General features: G+C 42.2%; 1 protein-coding gene across 1 annotated transcript in view; it reads right to left on the bottom strand.

The window, feature by feature from the left end:
* Nucleotides 1-14033, bottom strand: part of TAFA2 (TAFA chemokine like family member 2) — a 199920-nt gene extending 185887 nt beyond the window's left edge. The window contains exon 1 of the transcript XR_009962909.1: nt 13141-14033. The gene's annotated coding sequence lies outside the window, so the exon portion shown is untranslated. The remainder of the gene's footprint in view (nt 1-13140) is intronic.
* Between the last annotated feature and the right edge of the window lie 3773 nt (nt 14034-17806).

Genomic DNA, 17806 nt, shown 5'->3' with positions numbered 1-17806 from the left:
AAATTAAAAAGCAGGTATGCAGTACTCAGCCTGAAAGCTTGTCTGGAGGCTAGCAAAGAAACAACATATGGAATTAATCATGACAGAATGTGGTGCTATTTTAATAACCAACATTAATGACAGGACTGCTAGCAGTTGCAAAATTAGCTGCATCTCTGTCCTGTTTGTGGTGTCTGTTGCTCAAGTCCTTTAGATTTCTCTCAAAAAGCTACTCTTACACACATTGTTGAGAAACTGCAGAAGCCAAACCAACCTAGGCTTCAAAATGGAAGAGATAAACTGAAGAGTAAGATAGAAAGGACAGCCCTTGTTTTGGAATCCATTTTATACTTTGCTATATTTGATTCTTACTAATAAAAATAAATGCGGACTTTTTTATTCCATCTGGTAGCAAAATCAGTTAGACCTGCCGAGGAGGTGTGAAGGTCAGTGTGTACTATGGAATGGCAAAATTATCACTATAGTCAAAGAGACAGGGGCTCGAAACTATTTAAGGTAGGAGGAAGTACACTCAAATGACAAAAAAAAAGGGGAAAAAAATAGATCTAAATCAGGAATCATGTCAAGCTCGTTTGAAATTTAACTGGTAAATTAAAACTCTCATGGAAAATTGCCACTATAAATTATTGCAGAAGAATATAAGTATGTAGAAATTCTTAATTGTTACTGTGTAGTTACTAATCTAAGACATTCTTTCACTCAATCAACATCTTGAAAAGGAAAAAAAGCAGTGGAAAAACCTAATGGAACGATAGATTTGGTTTCATTTTTCAAATAAAGTGGTTTGTGGACATTCTCCTCTTCTGTTTTTGTTTTCTTCAGTTAGAAAGCATTTACAATAGCTAAGAATGAAAAGGCCTTACAAACCAGGGTTCCACGGAAAGACATAGGCAGAGATGCCTTTCTCCAGTATATGGTTCGACATTTCTGGAAAACAGTAATGAAATGTCTTTAACAAATGTGAGAAGAACACAAAAATAGAACAGAAGGCAGGGGCCAGGTACAGTTTCCTTCCTCCAAAATAGGAATGACTGCACGAATTAGTGTTACGTAAGTCCTCCTGTAACATTGTCATGAGAAACACTGGCAACTTCTGTACTCCCTCACAAAAGAGAACTACTGAATAGAAGCTGAATGTCTTTATTGGGAACATAGTCACTGGAGAACCTCAGTTGATAAGAAACAAACCAGAGAAATTGCTTGTCCATTATGCTATTATTTCCTTTTCCAGGGGGCTCCAAGCACAGACTTCTTGTTTCATGGACAATGAATTAAGTTCAAGAATTCTCCTGACATGAAGGAAAAGGAGAGTCTAAAGAGAGCAAGGATTTTCAAATGGTAATTTTTGTTAGAAATAATCAAATTGTGCGAGCCAACAAATCATTATGTGCAGAACTCCAACACGCCTTCTACCTCCAAAATCCAAATCACCTGTAATCTAATACCTGAAATCAGTATGGAAGGCCTGACTCATCCTTTGGCAAAGGCCAACTGAGAAAATATTAACTAACCAACAAACAACATAAAAAGTGGTAACATGGGGAAAGATGTACCTTTAAATCTTTACGATCTGTCACCACTATGATCTGAGCTCCACAGCCCACTGCTGAACCAGGAACGTACTATATACAGTATATATAGCAAAATATTGCATGTTTCTTTCTTGGTTTCTCTTGATAATGCAGACTGATATATTTCTGACTGCCACATCAGTTTGTAACTTTTTTACAATAGTTATTGGGACATAAATGTGTCTTATAAGCAAGTGGAAATGCTAGCTTTAAATAAAAAGAATAAATATATTTGTGGAGAGATAATAGCTTAAAGTCACAATAGTTTGGCCACTAACCGAAAATATGTTATCTGTCTCCAGGTGCGAGACAGAAGTTAAACAGATGTTCTGGACAAGACAGAAATTAAAAGAAATAGACAGTTATAATGCATCTCTCCAGGAAGGAGGCAAAGAATTATCAAGAATTGCTTGAGTTAAGACACTGGAAAAAAACACAGAGAGACTAAAATATGCAACTCAGAATAGCTGTGGCCATAGCACTCCATCATAGCTTCTTCCTTTTTCCAGTAAAATAGAAAAGTTTATTTAGGATTGGGTACACATAAACTTTCATCTCTTTACTTAATGGGTAGGAAGTTTGGGGGAATAAAAAGTATTTTGCATTTAAAATCTGACTTTGAGTCCCCTTAAATTCATTTCTCCCCTCATTTCTCCTGAAGCTGGAAGTTTTTTGTTTCAGCACTGGTTCAGTTCAGTTGCAATTTTTTCTGATTTCTTGGCACAGTAACGTGACAGGCCTAATTCTGTCAGCTGAAATAAAATATTTCTTACTAGTGAATGCTTATCTGCTCAACTACTTACTCATCTTTATACTCAGCTATTTACTCAAAAGGGGATGCAAAGGTAGGTAAGGCACAGTTAAACTGAATTCACAGTGTCCAACAGAGCAGAGGATACACATCACACCACTCAGCTATGAAGGTGATGAGGATTCTATGTAGCTCCAAAACCACCTCAAAGCATTTTTCAATCAGATATATTGCACTCATTTTCAATCAACTTTTAACATCTGCTGATTCAGTGAAAGGAACATTTTCAACGTCATTCCCACAAAGTAACTGTAAGAACTAGGCCTGAGCTCCAATACGCAATGAATGAAGGAAGTCATAAGAAATAGAGACTTACTTTAACTTCAGCTTGAACATTAGGCTCAAACCTGGAAGATTAAGGCTTTTTAAAACGTACATTTCTAGCTACTGCTGTGGCAGGGTCATGGACGAAGTTTCCCGCTGTCAATCATTTCTGTATTTTGCTAAAGCAGAACTCTTAAGTAGCAGAAGGAAAATAAAAATATTAGGGTTCATGGAAAGTTACGGGGATTTACCATAAGCTAAGGTATTGGCAGAATGCCAATAAATAAATGAATTTATATCCATTAACTAGGTACAATTAACCAGAAACCCAGGATTATATAGCCTGAACTATTAGATCTTACAGGCTTTAGTAAATACAAAGACCTAATGGAACCTGAGGGCAACAAAGGTTGAACTCATTAGCTACTGAGTCATCTGTAATTCTTAGAAACTTTTTATCAGATAACTACTAAATTTGAAGAATTATTCTAACAAATTGAATAGTACCATCATTGAAAGAATACATAAGAATAACATACCAAAGGCAAAATGTCCACATCTATGCAACACGTATGAAATTTTACTTGTCTTCGTACTTAAGTTTACCCAAATCTTTCTCCTGGGTTGGAGAAACAGCATAACATTATTTGATTTTAGTTAGTTGAAGCAAAAATAACTATTCATCCATCCCATATCTACTTCCATTTCGTGTTTTATTAGAATAGCATATTCAGTAGTCTTGTCTATATTATTGATGACAACGCAGTGGCTATTGGACTGACATAATGGTCTCAAGGAGTTTCCAAATATAAATGTATTCTAAGGAGATAATCCCTAGAGCATGGATCCGGAGGAATGCTATCTAAATAATGTCACTTCTGTTGCAGAATTGGTTTCAAATTAATTGTTTCTTTCTAAAGTTATAATTATCAGGAGGAATGCAGTTAGTCAGGAAAGATGAAGTTTAAAAGTGCATAATGTTTAATAGCTCATTAAATAGAAAATGTATTGTAAATTTGGGAATCAGAATGACTTGCAGCTAACTGTGAGATGATGGGTCATGGCACATGAAAAGAGACATTTTTGGCAGGAAAGCAATTTGGTAATGCTGACTGCAGTCTGCATTTACTTGACATTTGGAAAGATCATATGACACCAATGCAGATGAGGTGAACGGTGAAGAGAACAGGAAGTGCAAGGAGAGCTAGAGGAGAAAAAGTTAGGTCATGAGCAACTGGGAGTAAGATGAGAATGTAAGTGTAATTATTAGGAGTTCAACTTTTAAAGTGGGAATGTAAGGTGCTATATTAAAGAGACTGGATGTATCCAAGCAGCTATAGTGAAAGCTTTGTCAGCACTCTTCTCGCAGAGGGGCTTATGTAGAATTCATAGAGGTGAATAATTAGCAATTTTATAATTTCTTTTCTGATAAGAAAACATAATAACTGTTATGCACCCATTGCTCGGAGCATGATTTTAAAAGCATAGTTCATTTTTTAAAGCATGAAGCATGTGTTCACCGGATGTCAAATACACATTTATAATAATGCAACAAATCAAAGGAAGTCCAAAGGAATTCTGAGACATTAAACATTTAAGAATAATTATACTGTTATATATAAAAAAAAAAAAATTACACCACAACCCCAAAGCAAAAGAAACACAAAACAGCTGAGCTAAGCTTAAACTTTATCCTAGTACATTTTCACCTAAGCAGTGACCCCAACAATTACATGAGAGGATGCAAACATGAGCAGAATAGGAAAAGGCAGCGATGTATTTGAATGGTCACAACTAGATGCGTGCCTCACCAGCCTGCACAAACGTGAGGGCTAAGGCTCCTTAAAACCTCATACAGTCACCTAAGAGCACAAAGTGATGTACAAAGTACTGCACCATGTGGGCTCAGATTCCCAGATAGAGCACAAGCAATCTAAAAATGGAAAAAGGTTACTAGAAAGTTACATTCTTTTATTTTGTGAGGTTTTTACCATGACCTGATCTGTGTGGTATAGCAAAATCTGCAATACAACAACCAGAAATACTTTTATCAAGGTACTGAGTTTGGTGGGATAGAGTTATTTTCCTAATAGTAGCTCATAAGGTGCTGCGAAGACGCTGTGTTTTGGATTTGTGTCAGTGGCAGTCAGTAAGGCCACAATCCTGCAGGTACACCCCTTGAGGGCACATAGATAAGGCCACATCAGATCAGAGACACCTCAACGTGACCATAACTATAGGTAAGTCCATGCCATAGCAGGTATACCCCTGTGGATAAGTCCCTGCTGGAGCAAAGGGAGGAATTCATTGCAATGTTAAACTCTATGGCCTGGTCCAAAGGGATCATGAATAGAGATTGTAATGGTGTCCTGGGTTCAGCAGTAGCAGTCATTTTTTCTCCTTCTTAGTAGCTGGTGCAGCACTGTGTTTTTGACTTTCAGCCTGGGAACAGCACTGATAACACCGATGGTTTTAGTTGTTGTTCAGTAATGTTTACTCTGACCAAGGACTTTCTGAGTCTCATGCTCTGCCAGGGAGGAGGGGAAGCCAGGAGGAAGCAGAGACAGGACACCTGACCCAAACTGACCAAAGAGGTATTCCATACCACAGCACGTCATGCCCAGTATATAAACTGGGGGCAGTTACAAGGAAGGGCTAGATCACTGCTCAGTCAGGCTGGGTACCAGTTGGCAGGTGGTGAGCAGTTGTATTCTCTTCTTTTGTTATTTCCTTTATCATTATTATTACTGGTGGTAGCAGCAGTGATTTGTGTTATACCTTAGTTACTGGACTGTTCCTATCTCAGCTCGTGGGAGTTACATTCTTTCAGTTCTCCTCCCCATCCCTCTGGGAGCAGGAGGAGTGAGCAAGTGGCTGCGTGGTTCTGGGTTGCTGGCTGGGTTTAAACCATGACAAATGCAAATACCTTTAAATTGTTGTAACCAATGACTTGAGCTGCATGTTATAGGGAGTACTATAGCAGGAACCACCCACGCAAATGGAGGATGAGCCTCACAAAAGCAGGCAATTGCAGCAGTGACCCAAAATGAACTGGCTTCGGTGCCCACTAACTCCACACAACACACAAACCTCTCCTGTCCTGAGTGATCACTATAACAGATAAAACCCAAGTCATGGACTAAATTAACTCAATGGACATTTTATGGAAAAAAATGGATAGTGTGGGACCTGAGCATGACATAAATAGTAAAGAATAATCATTAGAGATTGTACCAGTTTTGGCTGGGACAGAGTTAATTTTCTTCATAGTACCTTGTAAGTTGCTGTATTTCAGATCTGTGGCCAAAACAGTGTTGATAACAGAGAGGAGTTTTAGTTACTGCTGAACAGTGCTTACACAGTGTCAGGGTCTTTTTTGTTTGTTTCACATATTGCCCCACCAGTGAGAAGACTGGAGAAGCAGGACAGCAGACCCCAACTGACCAAAGTGATATTCCATACCATGCGACACCATGCTCAGCAGTAAAAGCTAAGGAAGAAGTAGGAAGGGGGGGATGTTTGGAGTTATGGTATATGTCTTCCCAAATAGCCGTTGCATATGATGGAGTCCTGGTTTCCTGGAAATGGCTAAACGCTTGCCTGCAGATATAAAGTAGTGAATATGCTCCTTATTTTGCTTTGCTTGCATGTGCAGCTTTTGCTTTACCTATTAAACAGCCTTTATCTCAACCCACGAGTTTTCTCACTTTTGCCTTTCTGATTCTCTTCCCCATCCCACTAAGGGGGAGTGAGTCAGTGGCTCAGTGGAGTTGAGCTGCCTACCAGGGTTAAACCAGAACAAGCAAATTATAAGAGATTTATAAACAGAAAATAATAAAAACTTGTTGCCATAAATGAAAACGAACCTGCACTGGGGCGGGGGGGGGGGGGAATAAAAATTTCCTAAGTCAGAAGGTCAACTGGCACCTGGATTCATGGCCACTTCATGGCACAAATACCAATGTAATGCCTTGATTATGAAGTCTTGGACACTTTGGCAACGAGGTGTTTTAAGTATATCTTAATTCCAATGCAAGGAATATCCCTCATGATTCTAGACTGAAGAGGAAATAGCAGGATCATGTAACAAGAAGTGTCAGCATATTGGCTGATAATATCATATCTGAATTTATAGCAAGTTGTGTGAGCATACAAATACAATATTTCTTCTGTCTTGAGTCCAGTAAGCTTGTAACGCAGAACTTGCCTCACCTTATTTGCTGCTATTACCAGACCTCAGGAAAAAAAAATCCCATCTTATTTAAGTATGGCTTATTTGTTACAATACATAGATAAAAAAGTCATAGCTAAATAAACACATAGCACAGCCCAGAGAGGGTATTCTCCTGTGATGGTGCTGAAACAGATCTTTTTTTCTGCAATTAAACTTTAAACATGACCTCATTTCTTGCAGGAATGCCATAGCCTGATACATTTTGTCAGAAAGTGATATTTTACTTCAGTGCCAGTAACATCACATTTGGAAATTTCCATGATTGTAATTACAGTTTCTAATACTATAATACAGAGTATCTCCTTGTAGCATCTTTCTGTAAATTGCCTGGTGATACATAGTCTCTGTTCTGAACCTGAGGGATTGAATGTTTATAGAAGGTGCAGGACTGACAAGCCATCGAAACAAAGCTTGAGTCTTAAATTCATACCCAGCGTACAGACACAAACATAGTCATCTCAACAGCACCCCACCTACATGCCTTCAACACGAATCACTGCAAGCAGTTAGCAACATTTATTCAGGCTCACTTCAGAAGAGTCTTCAAGAACATAATTAATTTGATAGCCCCACGGAAGCCACATCCTTCCAGCAGAAATGCCTTGCATGATCAGACCCCAGGTTTTGCCCCTCTGTGCGCACAGCAGCACATCCTAATTTTTGCTAGTGGTGACTTCTGTAACTTGGGCGTTTCTACAGTAAGAACCTAACTGAGACTACTAACTTGTTTTAGATAAACCACAAGACAAGCTTCAGCTGGTACTGACTCTCATCCCTTACACATTTCAAATTTCCCTGGATACAAACAGCACAGAAAGCCAACATCTTTCCTCAGAGCCATCGAGCCATTCTGTGTTACTTTGCAGTGCTGTTGAGTGCAGTGACACAACAGCCGACAATGAATTATGGTTGAGCTCCGAACTCAAATGCCAAAGAGGTATCTCAAATGTGAACAAGCACCAAAAAAAGTCTCAACTGAGGGCATAGTCTTAATGCAGTGCTCGTGGATTTCCCATTTGCACAGTCACAAGGCAGAAGGCAGCACCCAGGCAGAGACTGCACATCAGAGGCTTTGGGACAGGTCCTCTCATACGTGCAGTTCCACATGGTGAGGGAGAAGCCGCAAGGAGAGCCTGTAACCAGGAAGAGTGTCCTGCATAAAGATGCTCAGGTGACCATGAAAAGCCATGCAGTGAGTCAAGGGCTGCACCATCCCCTCTCCCTTGTTCCAAGACATGACACGTCAGATAGAAGCGAGCGGAGGCCCACACGCCACAGCTAACTGTTTTGTGACAAGATGGACCGGAAGCCACAGCTCTGCCTTATCAATATGTGATGCAGAAACGGCAGTGGGGGAGTGGAAGAAATCCGATAACAGACTATCACTGTGAATGCGAGAGACTTGCCAGGTCTGTGCTCCTGTCTCTAAAAAAGCTGGTGTGAGACTGCATGTTACTGAGAGATTTATTTTAGAAATTTGTTAAATCCTGCTTTTAAAAGGGAAAAATAAAGCAAAAACAGTGCACTAAGCAATTGCAGCTTGGTTCCAGTAAGTCAGTTAAAATAATCACTACTGCAACACCGCCTCCTTGCATTTCAAGAAGGAAACTGCTTTATTGGATCAGGCTAGCAGTTTGTCTAATCCAGTACCTCATCTTCAAATACTGGATCTTAATACTGCAACAGAGGCAAGAAATCTTCCACCACCCCCCCCCCCCCCCCCCCCCCATAAATGGTTATTTCAAAAAAGTGTCATATTACCAACCCATTTCTTGATGTTATTTATACAACCAAATAGGTTTGCTGTTCTGTGCTTGTGTGTTTATTTACTGGTGAAGTCTGTCAGTCTAAAGCACCTTATGCGCAGCCTTAGCTCCAAGTCATGATTTAAGCATTATAGATTACCAAACATCCACAAAGTCCAAAACAAGATCTGTGTGCTTTCACCTGCATGCTACCCTGTACTATGTCTCTCCCCTTGGTGTTGTTAAAGGTATGCTCACAGCAGAGGTGGCTCTGTACAATGCTGTCCTGGTGCCAAGAGACCTGTGTTCAAGTTTCATATTACAAGATTAGCAAGATATAAAGTGAGGCTACTGGAAAATGCAAGCCATTAGCATAGTACAGATCAGGAGGTTTGATAAGCTTTAAACAAGGGGGAAAAAAACAATTTCCCACTTTTTACACATGTGACTACTTGATTCTTCCATACCACAAAAGATACAGGAGCTACTCTGGTAAGCGTTTACTCACGCAAGAGGTAGAACTACAGTGCATCCTACAAATCAGTTTTTGGATCTATCTGAAATAAAAATAAGAAAGCTTTTTTCAGTGACTTGATCCCCCTTTATGTAGTATGTGTAACGTGTAGTGTCCTGCCATAACAAGCAGTGTAAAGCACTATGTCTTTATTTTCTCTCGTCTACCTCCACAGTGTTTTTCAAAACACAGTTCATAAAGGAAGACCTATAAAAATGCCTTGAATTGTTTATGTTAAAAATGTGACTGTTTTGCACTAGCAGTATGAAAAATTATATTAGGTGGCCATTATTTTCTCTTCTCTTTCAATAAATAACTGACTACATAGGGTAAGCAAGAGTGGCTGGCAACGGTGTATGAAGAATCAAAGCACAAAAATCACTATCTTCCAGAGTTCTACCTAGTGCAAAAGGAGATAGCTCTATAGCTGTCACCAGAAAAAAATGAATGACATTACTGTTGATGTTTCCACATTCATTCCTATGCATGATGAGTTTTACACATCTGAACTGAGTTATGAGGAGGAGTGGTTTGAAGTATACATTAACAGCTTACAAAACCAAACCACAGGGCCAAATTTCCTGCTGAAATAGCTCCAAGAGTGGGCCTCTGTTTGCAAAAAGTATTTCAAATGTGAAGGTGTGCAATTACAGTGGATTCCATGATGCTCAGCATACTGTGTAAATTTTTTCTATCCTAAAAAAAACATAAAAGTAAGCAAAATCCTTCTAAAGCACACACTTAAACTCAGTGATCTAAGATAATGGCGCAAAACTCCAGCTGGTTCAAATGTCAGAGCTTCAACTACTCCAACGGAGCAATGAAAGTCTACATCAGTTTGGGATGCCCCTCCTAACACAAAAAAATGGTCGTGAATGGGGACAGATCAGTATTCAGCTCTGCTAGCATAGGACACATCCTTCATATTAATCCAAACACAACTTTTTGCCTCAATACCTTTAAAATTCAGTACTTCAAGAGATAAATCGAAAATGCATTTTCAAATGAAAGCTATTGCTCCCTGAATTACCTGGAGCTGTAGTAGAAAATCGATGAGACAAAAACATTTAAATGAGATGTTTAAACATAGACTGTAAATATGAAACTGAACATTAATAAACTAGATTTGTGGGGTCTTCCCTTGCTTTAGCCTGTGTGTTTTCATGCAGCCTTTGTTTACTTTCATTTATCTTCTTTGTTTCATGATGTTTGAATAATAAATACATTGATGAATTGCATCAGTAAATGCCATCCATATATCACAAAAATAGGATGTACTCAGTGTTCCTGACACACTAATCCTAAAGGGTTGGTTTTTTTCATGTTTGTTTGAACTTTCAGTACTTAACAAAGGAAATAATACTGCTTTGCTGCATAAACTTCCTGATTTTTATTCGAATTTTCAGTGAACAAACAGCTGCAGAATGATGTGACTTAATGAAGCATTTCTAATACAATCCTGCAGAAGTTAAACCAGAACTGCTTCCTCACTGATAGTTGTATCGTTCAGAGTAATTTTTCAAGATGGTGATCACATTTTTGTCTACATGAGTATTAGGTAATGTGATTTTCTGTCTTCCAAAGTCAGTGATTTCCTTTAGTGTTATAACTAGTTAGCGTTGTTCCATTACTTATTTATAGCAAGTAGAACACACAACATAATTAATGCAACATATTTCTAATACACTATTTAAGCTTTACACAGGTTGGTTAGTAGCACTATACAGCCAGCCACAAATTTAAGTGTGAAGATGCTCAGGTCTGAAAAATTCCATGGTATGTTTTGCTCACCAAAAGCATACAGCCTGCATCTGTAAAGATGTCCTTTATCAAGTCTGTCGTCACCTGTGACAAAATGATGGAACTTCTTGGCTGCTACATGTTTCTCTGTCACTACAATTCAGTGTAAAGTATTATTTGTTTTATGTAAATCTAGATATGGTTCAATGAATCATCGCTTTGCAATCTGCTAGTAAAAGCAATCCTCAATATCCATCTGTACACGCATCTATTTACTTCTATTCAGAACAAGTTGTTTTCATGCATTCCCCACCAGAATTATCAAGTGCATTACAAGCATCTACACATAAAGCTGAGATCTCTCGTATCGTAAGAAGAGACAGGTAAAAAGGTTACCGTGCATGTCCAGTATGATAAGATCCTGACAGATCAGTCATCATTCTCTGATTAAAACAGCATGACAGGAATCAAGATTTTATCTGAAAGTCACCCACTACCAGCAGTGTGTTTAAAATTAATACCACAGTTTTGAAAGCCCCCTTACATTCAAACGACATGTGGAACCAGTGCATAGTAATCCTCGTTTGCTGTCTGCTAACAAACTGAACAAAGCTTTCCACTGAAATTACAGCACTTAGGTAGTTTACATTTAAATGAGTAACAGTACCGTACTTTTGGAAATTGGGACTTTATGAAACAAAAAAAAAAAATACAGCTTTCAGTATTGCCTCAGCAGTATCAGCTCTCTGAAATAAAATATTAATAATGAAATTCATGTGAATTACTTTACTACTGCTAATTAACCACTCAGACCTATTTAGGCATCAGTATGAAATGACTGCACAATTACTGTGAAAAAGTATAATGAAAGATGTAACCTTTGCCACCCCCGATAAAACTGCCTTAATATGCTCTTTCCTAACTCCAGCTAAGCTATATTCCTAGTACCACTGAACTACTATTTTTCTAGCTTTTACCCCACACTATAGAAAAAAAAGAATCTTAATTTATCCATTTGACTTCACTTGGATCATCCCATAAAACACCTTTAAAGTGTTAAACATACAGCAGGCTGAAAGCTAATGTCTGAAACTAGTTAGCAAAACTGAGATACCAGATAACAATTATCACTTAGTCAATAGTAATTTAAATGTATCCACTGCTGTGAGAAGACCCTAACACCCAGAATGCTTTATGGGGCTTTCAGGGAGTATGTTTATTATTTAAATTGACAGTTCTGCAGGAGTCAAAGCATGGTTCTTTAAATACTGAGCCGGTGCCTACCGGGGGGTGGGTTGGTAGGAGTGAGGTACTTAGTGCTCTGGAAAAAAAACCCACTGATTATCTCCAAGCAAAAGCTGGAAAGAAACAACTGTAACTACACATATCATTTAAAATGCTTTAAGCAATAAGAGCCATGCATGGCAACTCCTAACAGAGCAGTGCAAGCTACTGCTCTTTACTCCTTGCCTAAATACCCCGGTGTCCGATCCTACACTTCCACGGGAACAAAGCAGGTTATTCTAAAACTTTCTCTTGCAAATCTATAAAAGAGGTGAAATAAAGGAAAAGCCCTTTCGCTGTGGCATACAGAACCGGCACCGTATCCAGTAAGTAAATGAGTTCAGTGAAATGAAAGAAAGTAACGTGGAGACACAAGGTACGTTTCATACTACCTACACCACAACTTGGGGAGCGTTACGCACAGGAAGAACTGAAGCCATGAACGGTCTTTTAAGAACTCTTTTTGTAAGGTTTTCCTACAGGGACTTCGAAGGCGGTCGCGAAGCTTCCGGGCTCCAAAGCAGAGTAAACCCCTGAGTGCCCGCGGGGGCTGCAAGCCAGCGGCCACCTTTCCTACACAAGTAGTCTGGCTGAAGAACGGGTGGGTTCCCCTGCCCCCTTTCCCTCCCCTCCCCCGGCTCTGCTGAAACGTCCGTTTGAATAGAATCAAGCTCTATTAAAAAGCAGAACACGAGCCCGGCGCCGGGCTGGAGCAGCTGCCCCGGCGCTCGGCCAGAGCCGCGAAGGGCGGCGAAGCAGCTCCTGCCTCCTCGCAGCGGCTCTCTGCAACTTTTGGGCAGCGGGAGGGCAGACACCCGCTCGCCCGCAGCAGCCGCCCCGCGCCTAGCCCCACCGCGGCCGCTCCCTGCCCACCGCCCCGCGGGATCTCCGCAGCCGCGGAGGGTACCTCCTGGTGTGTGTGCTCCCCCCCAGCAGCGCAGACAGACACGCGTCCCGGGAGCCCTCCGCTCACGTACCTGCAGCCCCGCTTCCTGCTGGAAACACCTAGGGATCGGCCTCCTCACGTCGGGGGGGAGCTCCAGCCTTACCGCCCGGGCATCGCCGGCACACGCCCCGCGCCCCGCCAGTGCCCGCGGGCACCGAGCGGAGCGGCGCCGCGCTCGGCTCCCCTCTGCTCGGGTCGGCTCGGGTCGGCCGGGCTGGAGCGGGCAATCGTCTGCCGGGTGTCCCCCCGCCTCTTTGGGAATGAATATACGAGGAATCCGGCTAAGAGATGCGAGAGGGAGGGTGAAGTACGTGGGAAGGGAAGGAGGGGAGACTTGAAGTGTTTCTCGTGCACGATTTCAGAGTATTAGAAATAATAATAATAAAAATTAAAATAAAAGGGGTCGGATATGGATTAGCTCTCGGAAAAGCGGAGGGTGAAGAAGTCCTGCAGCTCGGTCCGGCTCCTGCCCCTCCGCCAGCTGCGTGAGGTCCCGATTCAGCCCCGCCGGCAGAGGAAGGGAGGAAGAGCCGGCGCGTCCTGCAGCAATACCTCCGTTAGAGCATCTCTGGTTTGGCTTCGCACACAGCACGACTTCCCCCTCCTGCTGCCTCCTTCTCTCTCTTGGGAAAAGTAATTGGAGAGCGAGAGCTTCACCTTCGGCAGCAGCAGCAGCAGCGGCAGCAGCCGCTCCGTGCCCAGCCTGCGCGCACCGCCCCGCACCTCGGAGGAGCGCGGAGCCGCCCCGGGCGGTCGGACGGGCAGCGGCAGCTCCTGGCGCGCCCTGCGCTGGGGTCGGGAGGGACGCTTTTCCTCTCGCCGGTGTCCGCCCAGCTCCGGCGCTGCTCTCCTCCCCAGCCCCTTCAGCGGCAGCAGCTCTGTGTGACCGAGGAGCGGGGCTCCGCTGACAGCGCCCTCCGCCTCTCCCGCGGCCCGCGCACACCGGGGCTGGGCCACCTCCCGCCCGCCCCCACGGCACGGCTCCCCCCCCTCCCTCCCCTTCTCTCCGGTTCCCTCCCGAGCGGAGGGTGCGAAGTTTCCGCACAGGCGCACGTGGCCGCGGAGAGAAGGAGATCCCCGCGGATCCCGCCGCCTATCCCCAGGGACCCCCTTCCCCTGCGGCGGGGGCAGGATGGGCGCCGGGCGCGGAGGCAGCTCCCTCGGGGCAGTGGGGCCGGGGCTGCTGGAGCAGGGGCGGGAGAGGCGCGGCGCCGGCAGCTAAAAGCTGGGCTGTGTCTCCCTCCAGAGGGAGAAGGGAGTCACGCACGGCGGGGAAGCCTCGGCCGAGCCCCGTTTCCGGGCGGTGCCCGAGTGGTGGGTGGCTCGGTCCGGGCATCCCCACCTTCGGGTGGCGGGGGAGCGTAGTGCGGGTGCGGTTTTGAAGGCCTCTTCTTCCTCGGCTCAAAGACGGGTGGTGGGTCGCAGTCGTCTGCAGTGACTGATGGTTAACTGAGGGAAATCTGGAGAGGGTCTAACACAAGAAATCCGGAGAGGGACTTTATGCAAGGGCGTGTAATGGCACGACATGGGGGGGAATGGCTTTAAACTGACAGAGGGGAGAGTTAGATTAGCTATGAGGAATAAATTCTTTACCATGAGGGTGGTGAGACAGTGGAACAGAGAAAGCTGTGGCTGCCCCATCCCTGGCAGCGTTCAAGGCCAAGTTGGAAAGGGCTTTGAGCAACCTCGGCTAGTGGAAGGCTGGAATCAGATGATGTTTAAGGTCCCTTCCAACCCAAACCATTCTGTGATTCTAGGATTCTATGAAATTTGGGTAGGTGAGTAAAAGCTTGCTCACATATTTCAGTGTATTTTGTGCTTTCCAAAAGGGGATGCAGAGAGGTAGAGGGAGCCAAAGGTGAGAGGGCCCTCATTCATTACAGTAATATCCGAGTCAAATTCAAAGTTTTCTCCTGGAATTCTTGCCCACTCCTATATTAAATGGGGATGAATGCACACAGTATTAAGAAGTACTGATAATCATATGTTTTCTGTATTTCACTTGGACCAGCTAGTATAATGGCATGTTTTTTGAGAAGCTTCTGTTGAATCCTTAACTGTCATCACATCTTCTGTAATGTTGATAGTCAAGTCTGTGAGAAACAGAAGAGGGAAGCAAAACACTTCCCCAGTTGTTATTGTTCACGCTAGAGTTTTTCCATGTAAGTAAGGACCTGTAGAATATTTGAATTACTCTTTTCAAAGCAAATACAGACGTAAAGGTCCATGCAGTCAAAAAATAAAGGAACAGCAAAATGAAGTCTTAATGTTGACTGCCCACACACAGTGGTGGAGCTGTAGGATGAAATCCCAAGAGGCTGGCATGGAAAGGGCAAGTTAGAAGTGGCCTGGTACATGGTTATTACCATTGCTGTTGAGTAGTCACTACAATGCACATATGCCTAGATGCAGACTGCAGCCAAATTAAAAGGCTGCTGGCTGTAAAGGGAAATGTGGTCTTACCTCATTCTCTGGAAGCTGGTACAATAACATAACGATTTCCCTAGTCAGTAACTGTGTTTCTGTGTTTGCAGACAGCTAAAAATAATGCAGAGGGAACTGAAACAAACAAGACTATACTGCTATCAGCAGCGTAATTTCAGTACATTGAGGCAGATTCAAACTAACGTGGCTCCACAGGGGCTGGATGCTCCTGTCCTACCAATGCAACGGGTCCTTTCCTGTTGCGTGGGTCAGTGTAGGACCAAAAGTATTGTTACTGGACTCAAAGCAGTCAAAGCACACTAAAAATGCAACTACAGCAACTAATACGCAACTACAGCAGCTGTTGCACTTTAGATGTAGCAAATGCCTTGTAATTATAGGAGCACATATACTTACATTAGCTGAATGTATCATTACACTCTAGTTGATTGTGTTTTATGTGACCAGAGGATACTTGGTAGTTTCATACGGGTGTCCTGCTGTTACAGAAATCAGGCAAGCACATCTGAAGACACAAAACTGTTATCACACAGTTTAAACAATACAGATATGTCACACGCAAATATCAGAAGAAAAAGCAATAGACAAAGCAATAGCTAAGCTGTCCTGCTTCGAAAGTCAGGAATGTCATACGTGCAAATCTTGGAAAATGTGGTCATTATTTATGATGTGGTGCTACTGCTGCATGCATGCGGTTGTTCCAGATCACTTTGCACAACATCTGAATATCTGCACAAGTCTGCAGTACTCACACACAGGTTGTGTGACACCATGCAGAAAGACGTGCTTGCAGGAAGCTTCTCTACATGCTCTCATAGTATGGCCAACACTCCTGGGAAGAACTGAAATGATCCGTTGCACCTATACAGTGCAGCTTGGTTTACAGATGCTTACTTAGAAAGCCTGACTCATCTCTAAGGGTGCATTTGCACATGCTGCACATGCACGATATGATAAATTTACCATTTTCTGGGAATACCAGATTGGCAGTCTTTGTCCTACACAGCCTGTATTTATATCTTTCTGACTGGAAAATCCCCAGCTGAATACTGTGGCCTTAGAACACAATACAGTTACAAAACACAATTATTATACAAATGTTCTCTCTTTCTTCCTTCAGCTTGCTTCGTTTTTGAATTAGTGTCATATTTCTTACTTTTCATCAATTTGTAGGGCTCTTCCATATGCTAAAAGGAAAGCATAAAACATGCAAATGGGCGCTGGCACTCACAACAGGTACAGTGTTTGGAACAACTTCAGCATTTCCATTTCAAGGCAAACAGAACAGCATAAAAATCAGAAAAATAAAACCTTGTTTCTGAATGGTTGCGCATACTTGGATCTTTTTTAAACACTGATTATACTCAAAGGCATGCAGGTTCTGAACTGCTAGATAGAAAACTTATATCTTGGTAGACACATGCAGATTTTGTCTCTAAGAACTAATGAGTTCACTGATGTTTACCAACAATTTTGCTCCTTAATCTCTCCCAAGAGATTCCTACCCTTCTATCACCCACCATGCTACTAACCTAAGCTAACTAGAAGTGCTGGTTTTGGCACTGTTCTTCAGTTTAACAGTTATGTTCTTGGTTTCTCATTTATAAAGATTAGGTTTTCTCTTGCGTCTTACATCTCTCTTAATATTGAAATTCAGGTATTAAAATAAGCAGAAACAGACCCCAGCTCTCATCAGGAATACCTCAAAGGTAAGGAGACCTACAGTGGCTTAGAGCCTGATGTGCAGCATCATTCTACAACATTCCTCTGTTGCCATCCCCTAAAGATGGGGATATTCTGAAGTATGGATTCCAAAAGTCAGCAGCTGTAAATGATTTGTGTTTATCATCCTGATGCTCTGTGGGCCAGAACAGTCAAACAGCACCTAAAAGTCTCCTTTACAATGTGCATACAGATACAGTTACACATTTTGTGTTTTTGTCACAGATGAGAATCTGGTCCACCAAATTTTAAGTTCTTTAAAAACTCTGGTACATTTCAAATATTCACATACAAAAATAAAGGCAATTATCTCCTGGAAAGCTGATGTAAAATGAAAAGGCAATGGAGCAAAGTTATTCTGGGGTCCTTTAATAAGTCTCCCACAGGCATTTATTAAAATCATGCTGGTTACTGGATTTTGAAGGAAATAGGGGTTTTAACCAGCATACTGGAATCTCTGATCTTTCAAAGCTTCCACATAAATGGAAAAACTGACTGCCAAAACTCACAGAAGTAACCATTCTTTCTTT

This window comes from Pezoporus occidentalis, unplaced genomic scaffold (genome assembly GCF_034315485.1).
Source record: "Pezoporus occidentalis ecotype Australia unplaced genomic scaffold, CSIRO_AGI_Poc_V1 ctg134, whole genome shotgun sequence".
Lineage (NCBI taxonomy): Eukaryota > Metazoa > Chordata > Aves > Psittaciformes > Psittacidae > Pezoporus > Pezoporus occidentalis.
The sequence above is the reverse complement of the archived record's forward strand: the minus strand, read 5'-3'. Positions and strand labels throughout refer to the sequence as shown.